This window comes from Sus scrofa, chromosome 14, assembly GCF_000003025.6.
Source record: "Sus scrofa isolate TJ Tabasco breed Duroc chromosome 14, Sscrofa11.1, whole genome shotgun sequence".
In the NCBI taxonomy this organism is placed as follows: Eukaryota; Metazoa; Chordata; class Mammalia; order Artiodactyla; family Suidae; genus Sus; species Sus scrofa.
In genome coordinates, this window is record NC_010456.5 from 79,329,725 (window position 1) to 79,344,478 (window position 14,754).

The window sequence follows — 14,754 nt, forward strand, 5'->3', positions numbered from 1 at the left end:
CCCAAATAAACCCATCTTTGCTGGTAAAATATCTTGAAGCCTATTTAATTTAGATCAACGATGTGGATAGGGTACTTAAGTCTTTTGTTTCCCTTTCTCTTTGTTCTTTTTTTCCCTCTCTTATGAATTATAGTGACACTATTATAGGAACTCACTACTATACTGTATTATATAATGTATAGTATTATGCATATAAGAAAGTAACTTACAAGAAAGTTAAAAGAGCTTATATTTTATAGTAAATTGTGTTGCTGCTGAAGAAGTCTGCTGACATGGGGAAAGAAAAGGATTGAGGTCTTTTTTTTTTTTTTTTCCAGGGCTGCACCTGTGGTATATAAGTTCCCAGGATAGGGGTCAAATCAGAGCTGCAGCTTCTTGCCTACACAACAGCCACAGCAATGCCAGATCCCAGCCACGTCTGAGACTTACACCACAGCTCACGGCAATGCCAGATTAGTTAACCCACTGAGCAAGGCCAGGGATCAAGCCCACATCCTTGTGGATCCTAGTCAGGTTTGTTTCCACTTAGCCACAATGTGAACCCCAGGATTGAGGTCTTTTAAAGGCAATCGTGTATATATATACATATACATATATATGTATAACATTTATATAATACATATATAATAAATGCATATGATATATAATTTATGTATATATCACATACATTTCAAAACCTCTAATTTTTAGTAGTACTTGTATCACAACACACTTGCTCATCCCCTCAAATTTATTTTTATAACACCATTGATGAGCACTGATTTGGAATGTGGGTAAAAAACAGAAGGAAAAAAAGATAGGATTAAAGATAGGCGTGAAAATTGATGCTAGGTCACCAAAACCTTTAAATGCCCCTTCTTATACAGAAGGAAGCACCACTTAAATAGTTAAACTGGGAGAATCACATGATCACATCTAAGTGTTAAAAGCAGAATATTGTCAGAAGATGGCTAGAGGGTGGCCAGAAACAGGAAGGTAGGTGGGGAACTAGTTAGGAGGAGAAGACGTAAGACAGGAATTGCTGAGGACCTTAGCTATGCCAGTGCCTATAAGAGCAGACAGGAAGGTCAGGATGGAGAAATATTCATTAACTGAGAAAAGATTATATGTGAGAGGTGCTGGAACAGAAGGAGACTGATGCTTAGGTTTCTCTCTTAAGCAGAGTCATGAATGTTGTGCTATTACTAACACAGGAAGTCCAAGATGAAGGAGAACTTTGGGGAAAAAACAGCAGGTGCAGTTCTGAACAAGGGGAATGTGAGGTGTTTGTGGGTATTTAGGAGAACAAAGAAAAGTAGAAAGTTTGGGGAAATGAATACACAATAATTGCAACCACTAGATTTTAAATAAAAGGTAGGGAAAGTGTAGGGGACAAAAAGCCATAGAGGAAAAGACAAATGGTCAGAAAGGTAGGAGGAACTAAGGGAAGGGACATAATATTTATCTAGTATCTGTTTTAAAACAGACACTGCTGTGAAGTTAACCTCTGTCATGGCATTGAATTCTCATACCAAGCCTAAAAAGAATCATCTCCCATGTTATACATGCATTTGAGATGTTTTGAAATACTAATTGACATTTTTCCTACAATATCTTTGTACCCATTAGCCTTTTTCCTTGTGGCACTCATTGATCCACAGAATGATTATTACAAAAGTAGGAGGAAAATGTTTTTGATTTTAAAGAGGCTGTATCTTTAATTTTTTAAAAATAAACAGATATAAAGAATTTGAAAACCAAGAGAGTTATATCTCTGATTCTTATTTAGAGCCCCAGAGAGCAGGAAGGCCTAGGTAGAAATGACACCCTAGTATGTCCAAGATGACTGCCCTCCAGGCAGCCTCCCAGAGTTCCTAGTGTTTTAATAGGATTCAAGTGCAGTAGCAGGATTCAAGTTGAGAGTGGCATGGAAGTAGGGAAGGGTCTTAATGAGCCCCACCAAATTTCTCATAGTCAGAGAAATCCAGGGATAAGCAAAAGGGCTCGTATACCTCCAAAGGGCAGATAGGAGTAGCCGTGATGAGGCCTTGGGTTCAGGAATGAAGCATGACTCAGGAGCATCCTGCATGAACTGACAACAAAAGACTGGATGGGAATGAGCATCTCAGCAGACGTCACTGTGGATGGATCTTGACGACTCCAGGATGAAAAATCCTCCAAGAACCTTATAACTGTATGTGTCCCTAAGAACAAAGAAAGAACCCTGGGAAGAGAAAAGGGAAATACTTGGAAGTTTTCTGGTCATTTACTGGCTAGGACTTCGCACTTTCAATGCTGCAGCCTGAGTTTAATCCCTAGTCTAGGAACTGAGATATCCCCCACGCCAAGCTGCTACATGCTGCAGGGCCAAAAAAAAAAAGAAAAATGGAGCTTTAAACATTGAGAATAAAGTTATTATTCTTGCACTGCTAAGTCTGTGGTCAAAGATTCATACTCACAATAATCAGTAAAATGGCATTTAGGAGAATATGTTAAAATGATTTCCAAAGGCCATGCAGGTATACAATGACAGTATATAAGCTTAGATTTGCCTGCCCCGAGAATGCTTGTTCTTGCTGCTATTCCATTTGTTATGCACATTCCCATCTTCTGGACTCAAAAGAAAAATGGTTAGCTGTGTCAGACATTCTAGCCTGGCCAGGAAGAGGCCCTTAACCTTTCCAGCTTTTATGTCGCTGTAGTGCTGGGGGCAGGTTGAGGAATAAGTCAGCTAAAGCCCAGACCCGGGTTTTTGTGTGTAAACCTCCCATTGTCTCTTCTATTTCAAGAAGCTATCAATGTTGTCACTACTTCTTCCTTTAACATATGAGGGAAGGATTAGAGTCAGGTAAAAACATAAGTTTAGGAGGACAAGAAAGTAAGTTAAAAAGAGTTTGTATTTTACAGTAACTTTTTCTGTTTTTTTTTCCAAGTAGAAGAGGTCTGCTGAATTGAGGAAGGGAAATGATTGAGGTATTTAAAGCAATTATATAATGAAATTTTACAATAAGCCAAGAGCTGTATATTAGAGCAACTCAAACAGTACAGCCCATGAGCCAATGTCATTAATATCACCTGGAAGCTTGTCAGACCTACAAGTTTTTAGGCTCTACTCCAATCTATTGAATCAGGATCATTCAGAATTATGGGTTTGTTTGTTTGTTTGTTTGTTAGGGGGTTAGGGGGGTTTGTTGTTGTTGTTTGTTTCTTTATGGCTGCACCAGTGGTACATGGAAGCTCCCAGGCTAGGGGTCGAATCATAACTATAGCTGCCAGCCTATGTCACAGCCACGCTGCACCCAAGCAGCATCTGCAACCTATGCCACAGCTTGCAGCAACACTGGATCCTTAATCCACTGAGTGAGGTCAGGGATGGAATCCACCTCCTCGTGGACACAATGTCATATTCTTAACCTGCTGAGCCACAATGGGAACTCCCAGAAATGTGTATTTCAATAAGCCCCTCAATTGGCTTTTATGTTCATGGAACTCCATGAAGCGTTGCTATATAAATATGAAAAGCAACTGACTAGAGATGAAATGGATTATGGATAAATATGGGCCCAGGTGAGTTTGGAAATCATAAGCATGGAAAGTAGTCCATCATCATGGTTAGCAGACTCTCAACATGAACGTGGAGACAGAATCAAAGGGAAGAGAGAATGTGTTGATCCAGACTATGCGAATATACACGAGCAAAAAGAAGATAAAACTGAAGTGTCTAAAAGAGTATAGTTGATTTGATTGAGCCATATTAACCACAAGAGTAGGGTAGATGTAATCCCAGGATAGAGATGATTAATGGGGAGTCTTATTCAAAGTTAAGGCAGTTAAGGATGGTGTGGTTTCCCAACATCGCTTTCCTGCAGGGATGACAGGAGAGGTGGAGGGAGACAGTCAGATAAAGGTGTGGTGGTACAAGCTGATGAAGTGGAATGGAGGTAAAGGATAGTGCAAGCCTTTGTCATCCAAGTCATAAGCAATTCCATTCTTTTTCTGACCTAACAAGGAGGTCTGGTCACCAGCAATATGGAGGTAAATTACTAGTAAATCCAGAAGAATCATCCCCTTTCTGAAATCTCTTTATTGGTTTTAGTTATCCATGTCTCATCTCTCCTCCCTTTCCTCAGATTCCAATGTTGCCTGAAGGTGAATCAAGTTGCAATCCAGTTCCATCTTCCCAACTCACGAATGAAAACGGAGCTTCAGGATGTGCACATGCACGAGCCTTGTCTCTCCGTGAAAGATTTTCTTTTGCCTATCTAAAGAAATCACTTGACTTCTGTGTGTTGCGTTAGGCCACTGTCATTAACAACAGTGGTGTCATTTTGATGTGCTCTGTGAGGCAGTGGGTGCTTTGAAGTTGAAAGATAGAATAGACATGGATAAACAGTACTCTGAGCAGACTGCTATTGCACCATTATTGCCAGCAATTATTTCACCAAGTGACACATCTGATAAAAACTCAGCCACCTTCCTCCAGGAAGTGTCTCCAAGTAACTACAGCTAGGGACTTCTGCCTGATTTCTGTCTTTCTGGACAGAGCTTGTTAATTCTGAAGCTGGAGCATTGTGCTTCCTCCTGTGTTGGTTCTTTCTCCATTTCTGTGAATGAGGCATCAAGGTTTCAGTTCCTGCTTCATGGGAGCTAGCATGGGTTCAAGCTATTTCCTGGGATGGGCTATGTAGTGGCCTTTGACTGGTCCTTTCTAGGTTTCCTTTTTGCTCAGTTCCTCCTCAGCCTGTCATTAACCTTGACAGCATTCCTTTTCTGGTTTTGGAAATGAAGATGTGAGGGCTTAGAAACTGAAAGCTATGTCTAAAGAAGACTGAGATTTGATGGGCTATTATAATGATCATCATACATAGCACTATGTACAGGGAATTGTTTTAAACACAGCAACCAATATTAACTCACACAATCTCCACAATAATAAGTACTTATCATCCCCATTTATTTGGACAGGGAAACAGGAACGGAGGTGAAAGAGAGACCAAGAGCTCATGGACAGCAACTTGTGATCCAAATCCCAACAGTTTGTTTCTATTTTACCCAGCTGCCTTCCTAGCTCCTGAATATGCTATGCTCTGTGGAGCACATGACCTGGCATCAAAAGGGAAGGTTGGGGTAGAGTGTACATGGTGATGAGTTAAAGGGGATGGAGTTGGGCTTTCTGTGATTTCCACTGAGATTCATCCTTCAGTGCTTGTTTTGGAAGAATAGTTATTTAAGTGGCTGACCCTAGGACCTTGACTGCTTGAAGAGCAATTTCTGATCACAAAGGAACCACGGTGTCTGGTGCCATTACAGCTGGGACTGGAACACCTAGCTTCTGCACATGGGAAGGACCAGAGTCACCTGTTGATGGGAGGTATTTCCAATTCCAGACACGGAGTGATTCCCCACATGCTGTGAGTCTATGCAACTGAGAGACACTCAGAAGCTGAGCACAATGGTTTGAGGCTGGGGGTGGTTGTGTCAGGGGCTGGGAAAGAGTTGCTGGCAGATTTTCTTTGGAGTTGGCTACCTAATGGTTGGTCCTGTACCCACAACTAGTCTGGCTTAGTCTGAGGGGAAAGTTTTCTGAAATCCCTACATCTCATCCAAATCTGGTATAAGAGGTGGTCCATATTTGTGTGCATTTTTTTTCTTTTCTACAAAACTTATTGGTTAAATAGCATTCGTGCTTTAAGTAAGAGTGCCAGGACCTGACAATTTGGCCCATGTCTACCTATTCCCTGGCATGATGTAAAGACTATGTGGTCTAATCAGATGGAATTTTGATGACAATAACTAAGGCTAAACACTCTTACTCTGTTATCAAAAATTGAGGAAGCATGTCTTGTAAAAATTAATAAACAGAACACTTAATTAAAACAGAGTCAGGGAGTGCCCATCGTGGATCAGCGGTAACCAATCCAACTAGTATCCATGAGGACCCGGGTTTGATACCTGGCCTTGCTCTGTGGGTTAAGGATCAGCTGTTGCCGTGAGCTGCAGTGTAGGTGAAACACACAACTTGGATCCAGCATTGCTGTGACTGTGGCTGTGGCGTCCAATTCAACCCCTAGGCTGGGAACTTCCATATGCATGGGTACAGCCCTACAAAAACAAACAAACAAACAAAAAGAGTCAGAATGCCAGAACGGGGAACTCATAACCTATGAATGTAGAGCCCAAAAGAAAGAAGACACTTTTCTTGCCCGGCAACAGATTAGCCAATGAGACTGTTACTACTCAGTCAAGGCAAAGCCAAGATACTTCGAATACTCAATTCCTTCAACAGACTCTTTGTTTACTAGAGCTATCCTGACTTCTTCTTCCCCTCGTTAAAAAGAGTTTTCCTCTTCATTTTCACTGGAGACTTGTATATGACTTGCCATGGCTGCAGACCCTGAATTGCAACACATTGCTGATACTGAATAGCCTATTTGCTGGAGAAATAATTGGCAGTCTGTCTGTTTTAGGTCAACAGTCTTTTTTTTTTTGGGGGGGGGTGCTTTTTGCCTTTTCTAGGGCCGCACCTGCGTCATATGGAGTTTTCCAGGCTAGGGGTCGAATCGGAGCTGTAGCTGCCGGCCTATGCCAGAGCCACAGCAACGCAGGATCCGAGCTGTGTCTGCAACCTACACCACAGCTCACGGCAATGCCGGATCCCTAACCCACTGAACAAGGCCAGGAATCGAACCTGCAACCTCATTGTTCCTAGTCGGATTCTTTTCCTCTGTGCCACAATGGGAACTCCTAGGTCAACAGTCTTTAGCCAGTTACCACAAATGTGTCAGAATATTTCTACCTCCTCAGGTCCTCCTTTCATTTTCCTGTTTCTACTCCAAGCTGGGAACTGGGCTTTGGTAAAACTGGCTAAAGAAGTGGATTACCATCTGAAGCTTTTAATTATGTTGAAAAGAGAGAAAGGCAAAGGTTTATTCCTCTCTTAGGTGTCCCAAATATCAGTTCATTGTTGGTTTTATGCATGTATCAAAATCCCCTCTAATTTCTAACATGGGTAGAAAAGGAGCAATTGCAAAAATTGAATATTCAAAAGTATCATTAGGAAATCAAAGCAAAGAAGTGGTTGAGGGAGTTCTTGTCATGGCTCAGTGGTTAAGAATCCAAGTAGGAGCCATGAAGTTCGATCTCTGGCCTTGCTCAGTGGCTTAAGGATCCGGCATTGCCATCAGCTGTGGTGTATGTAGGTCACAGACGCGGCTTGGATCTGGTGTTGTGACTGTGGCGTAGGCTGGTGGCTATAGCTCCAATTAGACCCCTAGACTGGGAACCTCTATATGCCACAGGTGCGGCTCTAAAAGGACAAAATGACAACAACAACAACAGAAAGTCACTGAGTTACAAGGAGATGGCAAATATGAAGTCAAAGCTACACAGTGAAACTAAAACAGTGGTAATCCAAATACTTGGTGCACCAAAATGTGATCAAACTCAATAGAACATATATGAATAAATGTCTTACACCCAAAGAGTAGGGACAGTCAGTTTTTCGTCAGCTTTGGGATCTTGAGGCAAAAGAGGGAATAAAGATGGAACAGCTGTGGGGTCATCAAAAACAATGCCTGCCATTGAGTACCTAGGAGACATCTGAATCCATTCCTCTTGTGTAACAATCTTATAATTTTCCTACACTTTTGGGTCATTATCCATTATCGCCAGATCCTGGTATGGACAGTTGATCCAGGATAAGGAATATATATCCTCAGACTTTTCCTGGAACAATTATGAAGGGCAAGTTGCACAGCTGCTCAATCATAAGCCTGGAGTTGCTGCTGGCTATCTTTTCCATCACAGTAAGAGAGCTTATCTGATAATAAAGGCAATCCAGGGTCCAGGGACACAGAGACAAAATTCTTATAACATCATTTGAGCATGTAAATCATGCTGCACTTGAAGCCATTACCCCAGACTTCCAGACTCATAAGAAAATAGTTTACTCTCTTTTGCTAAAAGTAATTTTTAGCTATATTTCTGTACTTTGCAACTAATATAAATCTGCCTTTACCCCCTTGAGACCATAAGAAGTTTTACAACTAAAAGCCTTTTCTGTTTCTGTCCCAGGATCAGGAAGATACACCCAGGATCACTAGGAAACAAACTTGTAACATTCCTGAGTTTGATAAGCAACAAGTATATACTGTATAACACAGGGAATTAGAGCCATTATCTTGTAATGACCTATAATGAAGTATAATCTGCAAAAATACTGAATCACTATGCTATACACCTGAAACTAATACAATATTGCAAATCAACTATACTTCAATTTTTACAAAAAAAAATCCAGGGATTAACAAACTTTTGCTTAAAAGACAAAATAGTAAATATTTTAGGCTTTGTGGACCAAGAGGCAGAACCAAGGATATTATGTAAATATTTATACAGTCACTTAAAATGTAACCATCCCCCCCCCAAAAAAAAATGTAAAAGCATTCTTAGCTCCTTGGCTATTAAAAGAAAAGCCAGCTGCCTCAATTTAGCCTGCAGATCCAAGGGGAAAATGACACATCTTACTTTGAACATTCTTTCTGTTTCTGCCTCACAGAAGAGAGCACTCATTTCTTCATCCTTCAAGACTCAGCACAAATATCTCCTTATCATGGACCTTCCTATGACTGCCTTGGCTGGGTGTACATTTCTTCATTTTATTTCTTCACATATTTCTTATTTTGACATTTTAAAATTGTGAAACTTCAGACAAAAAATGATATAAAGTATTAAGATAAACACTTGTGTAAGGTGTAAAATGAGCATAACCATGAATGCAATCTCAATATATTTGAAGTCCATTTTTGTACCTTTCCCAAAACATATTTCCTCTCTGTTCTACAGGTAGCCACTATCCAAAATTCAGCACAAGCCATTCTTTTGCATTTCAATATAATTTTATACTACCTGCAGTTAGTCTTATGTATGAGAGTATAACATTTTAAAATATGTTTAAAACTTTATATGAAATATATGGGTTCATCTACAATTTGCTTTATTACTTTTCCTTTTTTTTCCACCTCAGAAGTGTGTCTGTTAGTCATTGAATTTATAGTTATAGTTCATTAACATTTACTGCTCTATTGAAACACATTTGATGAATATACAACAATCTATTTTCCTGTTGATAGACGTCTACATTGCTTTCAGCTTTTTTCTCACATGCAAAAATATGCTGTTCTGAAAGTATTTTGCCTGCCTCCTTGCCTACATCTGTGAGGGTACCTCTATGGCATACATGCAGGAGAGGAACTTGTTGGTTGTAAGCAACACACACCTTTGAATATACTCAAGATTGCTACCTTTCTACCCCAAAATGTACCAATTTCCTGACTTACCAACTTCTATGAGTACTAGTCACTACAAATCCTTAATAAAATTTGGTGTTTTCAAATAATTTAGGGGTATTTTATGGAGAATGTCAAGCATATCAAAAACAGACCTTAGGTATTATAGACCTTATATGTCCATCACCCAGTTTCAAGAGTCATTATCTAATGGCCAATTTCACGGTAAGAGGGGCAGGCTCAAGGTACAAAGGATTCCTACACCCTCAGATGGGTGACTCACAAACTGGAGAATAATTGTAGTGTAGAGGTTCTCCCACAGGAGAGTTCTGGGCCCCACCTCAGCCTCCCCAGGACCAGGAAGACAGCTTGTCAAATGCTTCCCAGAGCATTTGTTTTGGGAACCTCACAGGACTGGAGGAAACAGTAACTTCACTCTTAAAGAGCTTACACAAAACCTCACAAACACTGAGATCAAAGGCTAAAGCAATAATTTGGTAGGAACCTGGGCCAGACCTACCTGCTAGTGTTGGGAGGTCTGCAGGAGAGGTGGGGGGGCGGGGACGGAGGCTCGCTGCAGCTCTGCCTGGGGTTATAGACAATGGCAGCAGCCATATTCCGGAGCTCCTTCTAACACAGTAGCTGGTGCTTCTGTCTCATTAGTTCATTAGTGCCAAGACCTGGCCCTGCCCAACAGCCTTCAGGTGTCAGAGCTGGGGCCTCAAGCCAAACCAATCTACTGACTGGCGTGGGGGGACAGCCCCACCCATCATCAGGCAGGCTGCCTTAAGACTTAAGAGCCCACAGCTGCCTTTGGACAAGCCCCTCCCTAGAGACCACCCAGCCCATTAGTGGGCCAAGACCCTGCTCCACCCACAAGTGGGCGGGCACTGGCACTGCCCTCCCGGGGGCCTGCAGGAGCTTCTAGACCAGTCTCACCCAGCAGGGGGCAGACTCCAGATGCCAGAAAAATTGCAATCCGGAGTTCCCGTTGTGGTTCAGCAGGTTGGGAACCCATCTAGCATCCATGAGGATGTGGGATCGATGCCTGGCCTCACTCAGTGGGTTTAGGATGTGGTGTTGCTGTGAGCTGGGTGTAGGTTGCAGACTCTGCTCTCCAATCTGGTGTTGCCATGGCTGTGGCTCAGGCCAGCAGCTACAGCATCAATTCCACCCCTAGCCTGGGAACCTCCATATGCTTCAAGTGTGGCCATTAAAAAAAGCAAAAAGAAAAGAGGGAGAGAGAGAAAGGAAGGAAGAAAACCATAATCCACAGCAGGCCAGACTGTCCTGGGACTAACTGAGCCCTGGATCTGCCCACCAGCAGGCCTGCACAAGCTTTGGGACACCTCCAAACCCACACCCAACTATGTCAAGAATTTTCCTCCCACCCCCAGCAATGTGACACCAGCTCTGGTATCACTGGGCTGTGCAGTCAGACTCCAGGACCCCACAATGCCTGCCAATATTCAGGCACTAATCCCAAGACCTGGCTTTACCCACCAGCTGGGGGACAACAGCCCCAGAGTCTTCTGGACCCTTACTCTGCCCACCAATAAGCCAGCACTAGCCCCGGGGGTCCCTGGGGTTCTGCAGTCAGCCACATTGTGACCAGGTCCCTACTAACCAGCAGCCAGAAGCATCCACACAAAACAACCATCTGGGCCAGGGACGTTTGAAACTAAGAGAGCATCAACTTAAAACAATTATGTATGGATATAGACTGCTATACAAAGACCTGATGGGAAGATGCCTTGTTAAAAAAAGACTGCAGAACTGAATAAGGCCATGACCCAGCCTGGTGTTGCCAAATTGAAGCCTATGGAAGAGTGTAGACTTGGAGCTTGAATTTAGACAACTCAGTCTTGCAGCCTCCTCCCAGGGGTGTGCAGAGTGTTGTGTGCTCGCTGGGTGTGCAATTACAGGAGGGACTGTTTGTGCTGGGAAAAGACATTTGCTTAATACTGGCCTGGCAGGTCCAGAGCTGAACAATCGCAGCAAACTCCGAAGGGAGGAGAAATTGTCACTATGTCTCATGCTTGCCTGCTGTATATATGACACTTGGAAATAAGGAACTAGGAGATGCAGAAGGGTCTATGGAGTGAGCAGAACTTCAATCCCATTCTGATAAAGTTACTTATATCTTTTGTGGTCTTAGGCCCGTGTACATTCATTTTTGCTAAAAGGATGTGTCTTAAGCACTTTTCCGGATGATAATTATGTGTGTTTAATCTGCATAACAAAACAGAAATGTATAAAGTAAAAAGCAAAAGTCTTTTCTAGATCTTTTCATTTTCTCCTCTGCCTCTCTCCCTACCTTCGCCATCACTGGTCATGACTCAACCTTATTTTCTTCCAATGTTTAATGAATGTGTAAATATATCTAATCAGTTAACAATAATGGGCTCCTGCTATGTATCACATTTTCTGCTTGTATGTAGTATAGGTCAGGAATCAGCACACTTATCCTGTAAAAGGTAAGATGGTAAATATTTCAGACTTTACAAGCCATACAGTCACTGACCTACTTACCTCTACTGTTATAGCAGAAAATCAGCAGGAATTCAGCTAGAGATGACACATAATAAAAGGGCATTGCTATGTTCTAATAAAACTTGATTTATAAGCAGGCATCAGGCCACACTGGGCCTATGAGACATAATTTGCCAACCCCTGATATACATAAATCTTCTTCATCCTTTGTACTGAGTGTCTAGTACTCCACTGAATGGATGAATAACTTCATTGCACTCATCTCTTGTTGATAGATACCTATAGTCATTTCTGTTAGAAGCCTTCTTAACTAAGCACTGCTTATCAGCTGACTTGGCAACTGCTGCTCCTTCTCCTGTGAGTCTGCTTGCTGCTGTCTATGATGCACTGGCATTGTATGCCCTGTGGGCTGTTCTGCACACCTTCACCATCTAAGTTTACCAGCAGTCCCAAGCCAGTTGAAACACCTGTACTTGATACTGGGGTAGGCAGTTGAGTTAAATAGTATCTTAACCAAGAAATAGAAGGACAAGAAGAGATTATTGAGTCTACAACAACAAAGTTGGTTATTTTTTAGAAATACCCAATCAAGGTAAATCACTTTAGAAAAAAAAAATCTGTCAAATTAGAAATAGACTCACTGACATAGAAAACAAATTTATGGTTGCCAAAGGGGGAAAAGGGTGGTAGAGGGATAAATTAGGAATTTGGGATTAAAAGATTCACACTACTATTTATAAAATAGGTAAACAAGGACCTACTGTATAGCATAGGGAACTATATTCACTATCTTGTGATAAACTATAATGTAAAAGAATCTGAAAAAAGATATACACATATACTGAGTCACTAGCCGAAACATTGTAAATCAACGACACTGTTTTTTTTTTTTTTTTGTCTTTCTGTCCACATGCACCTGTGGCACATGGAGGTTCCCAGGCTAGGGGTGGAATCAGAGCCATTAGCCACACCATAGCTGGCCTACACCATAGCCACAGCCACGGGGGATCTGAGCCCACATCTGTGACCTACACCATAGCTCATGGCAATGCCAGATCCTTAACCCACTGAGCAGGGCCAGGGATCGAACCCACATCCTCATGGATACTAGTTGAGTTCATTAACCACTGAGCCACAGCACGAACGCCTATACTTCAATTTTAAAAAATTGAAATGATGACTTATCAAAAAAAAAAACAAAAAAAACCTGTCAAATTAGGTCTGAGTGCACTAACAAACTGAAAACCAAGGAGTGTGAGGTGGGCAGGGAATAAGAAGGTCCCCACTTTAGCTCTTTGGAAAGAGCAGGCCAAGCAGGCAGGGGGCATGTGGGTGTAGGTGCTGCCCTGCTTCCTCAGCAATTTTCAGAAGCTGGACTGGATGGGGGAGCTGCTTTCTGCCTGACAATACCCCCACAGCCCCACCTTACCCAGTCATTCTTTCCAGGTCTCAAGGGACCCCTTATCTCTGATTTTTAGTCTACCTTTTCAGACCCTTTCAATGCGAAAGGTTAGCAAGCATGAGATTCTGTTTCTTCTCTCAAGGGCCTGGCTCATTAACATTTAAAATAGTCCTGAGCCCATATTTACATTTTGATATCATTCATGCTTTATTTCCTTTGCACCTTGTCTATTCTGTTTCCCCCCAGTTTTTCTCCCAGGCAGAATCTATCTTATCTGACGTTGCAAAGCAGTTAACATTGATTCTGGTGAATGGTTGACTTTGATTTTCGCTACAGGGAGATTTTAGCACAAATTCACATATATTGTTTTCTCAACAAATAGAAAAATCGGTTCCACATTCATTGTGCTGGGTCCTTGAAGCCTGCTATTTTGTAACTCACTGTCTCATCTCTTTTATTTGCTTTCTCTGTCACTGTCGATCTCTTCCTAATTCTTCATCCTTTTACGCGAACCCCTTCCTTGGACCTGAGTTTGGCAGTGGAGTTTGCCTAAGTAATGGGGACCAGATGCTCTGCAATTACATTCCCCAACAACATTCAGATTTGTTAGCAAATATTGGAGAAGGCAAGTTGAGAAACCAGACTGCCAAGACTGTCAGGAATTGGCACATTCTGACAGGTGAACCTGCTTTTGCTGACCCCTGTGAATGAGTACTGGTTTGGCCTGGTTTTGGCTTATGTAGAACAGGGATTTGTTTCTCAAAGTATCAGTCAATTGATAGATCGTACCTGAAATGAGTAACTTCTTCTCATGTCTTCCCAGTGCCCGAATGTACTTACCACTTCAGGTTAACTTTTAAAAAAAATTTTTTTTTTTTAATTATAGTTGAGTTACAACATCATGTCAATCTCTGCTGGACAGAAAACTGACCCAGTCATTCAAATATACATATATATGTATACATATACATACACACACACACACACACACACACAGAGAGGTATAGTCTTTTTCTCGTATTATCTTCCATCATGGTCTATCACAAGAGATTGGATATAGTTCCCTATGCTATAGAGTAGGACCTCATTGCTTATCCATTCTAAATGGAATAGTTTGCAAAAGGAAAGAATAACGGCATTTGCAGCAACATGGATGGACCGAGAAATTAAGGTCCATCATGCTAAGTGAAGTCAGTCAGACACCAACATCAAAGGCTATCACTTACATGTAGAACTTAAAAAAAGGACACAATTAACTTCTTTGCACAACAGATACTGATTCACAGACTTAGAAAAACTTATGGTTTTCAAATGAGAGAGGTTGCAGGGTGGGGATGGGCTGGGGGTTTTGGATGGAAATGCTGTAAAATCGAGTTATGATGATCATTGTACAACTATAAATGTAATAAAACTCATTGAGTAATTTAAAAAACTATACTACCATTTAAAATAAATAAATGTAATAGTTTGTATCTACTCACCCCCAACTTCCAGTCCACCCCACTCCATCCCACCTCTCACTTCCTGCAGCTTAACTTTTACTACATGCCTATTACCTGTTGGTTTGTTGGCTCCATCCCTCCCCAGGCTGGA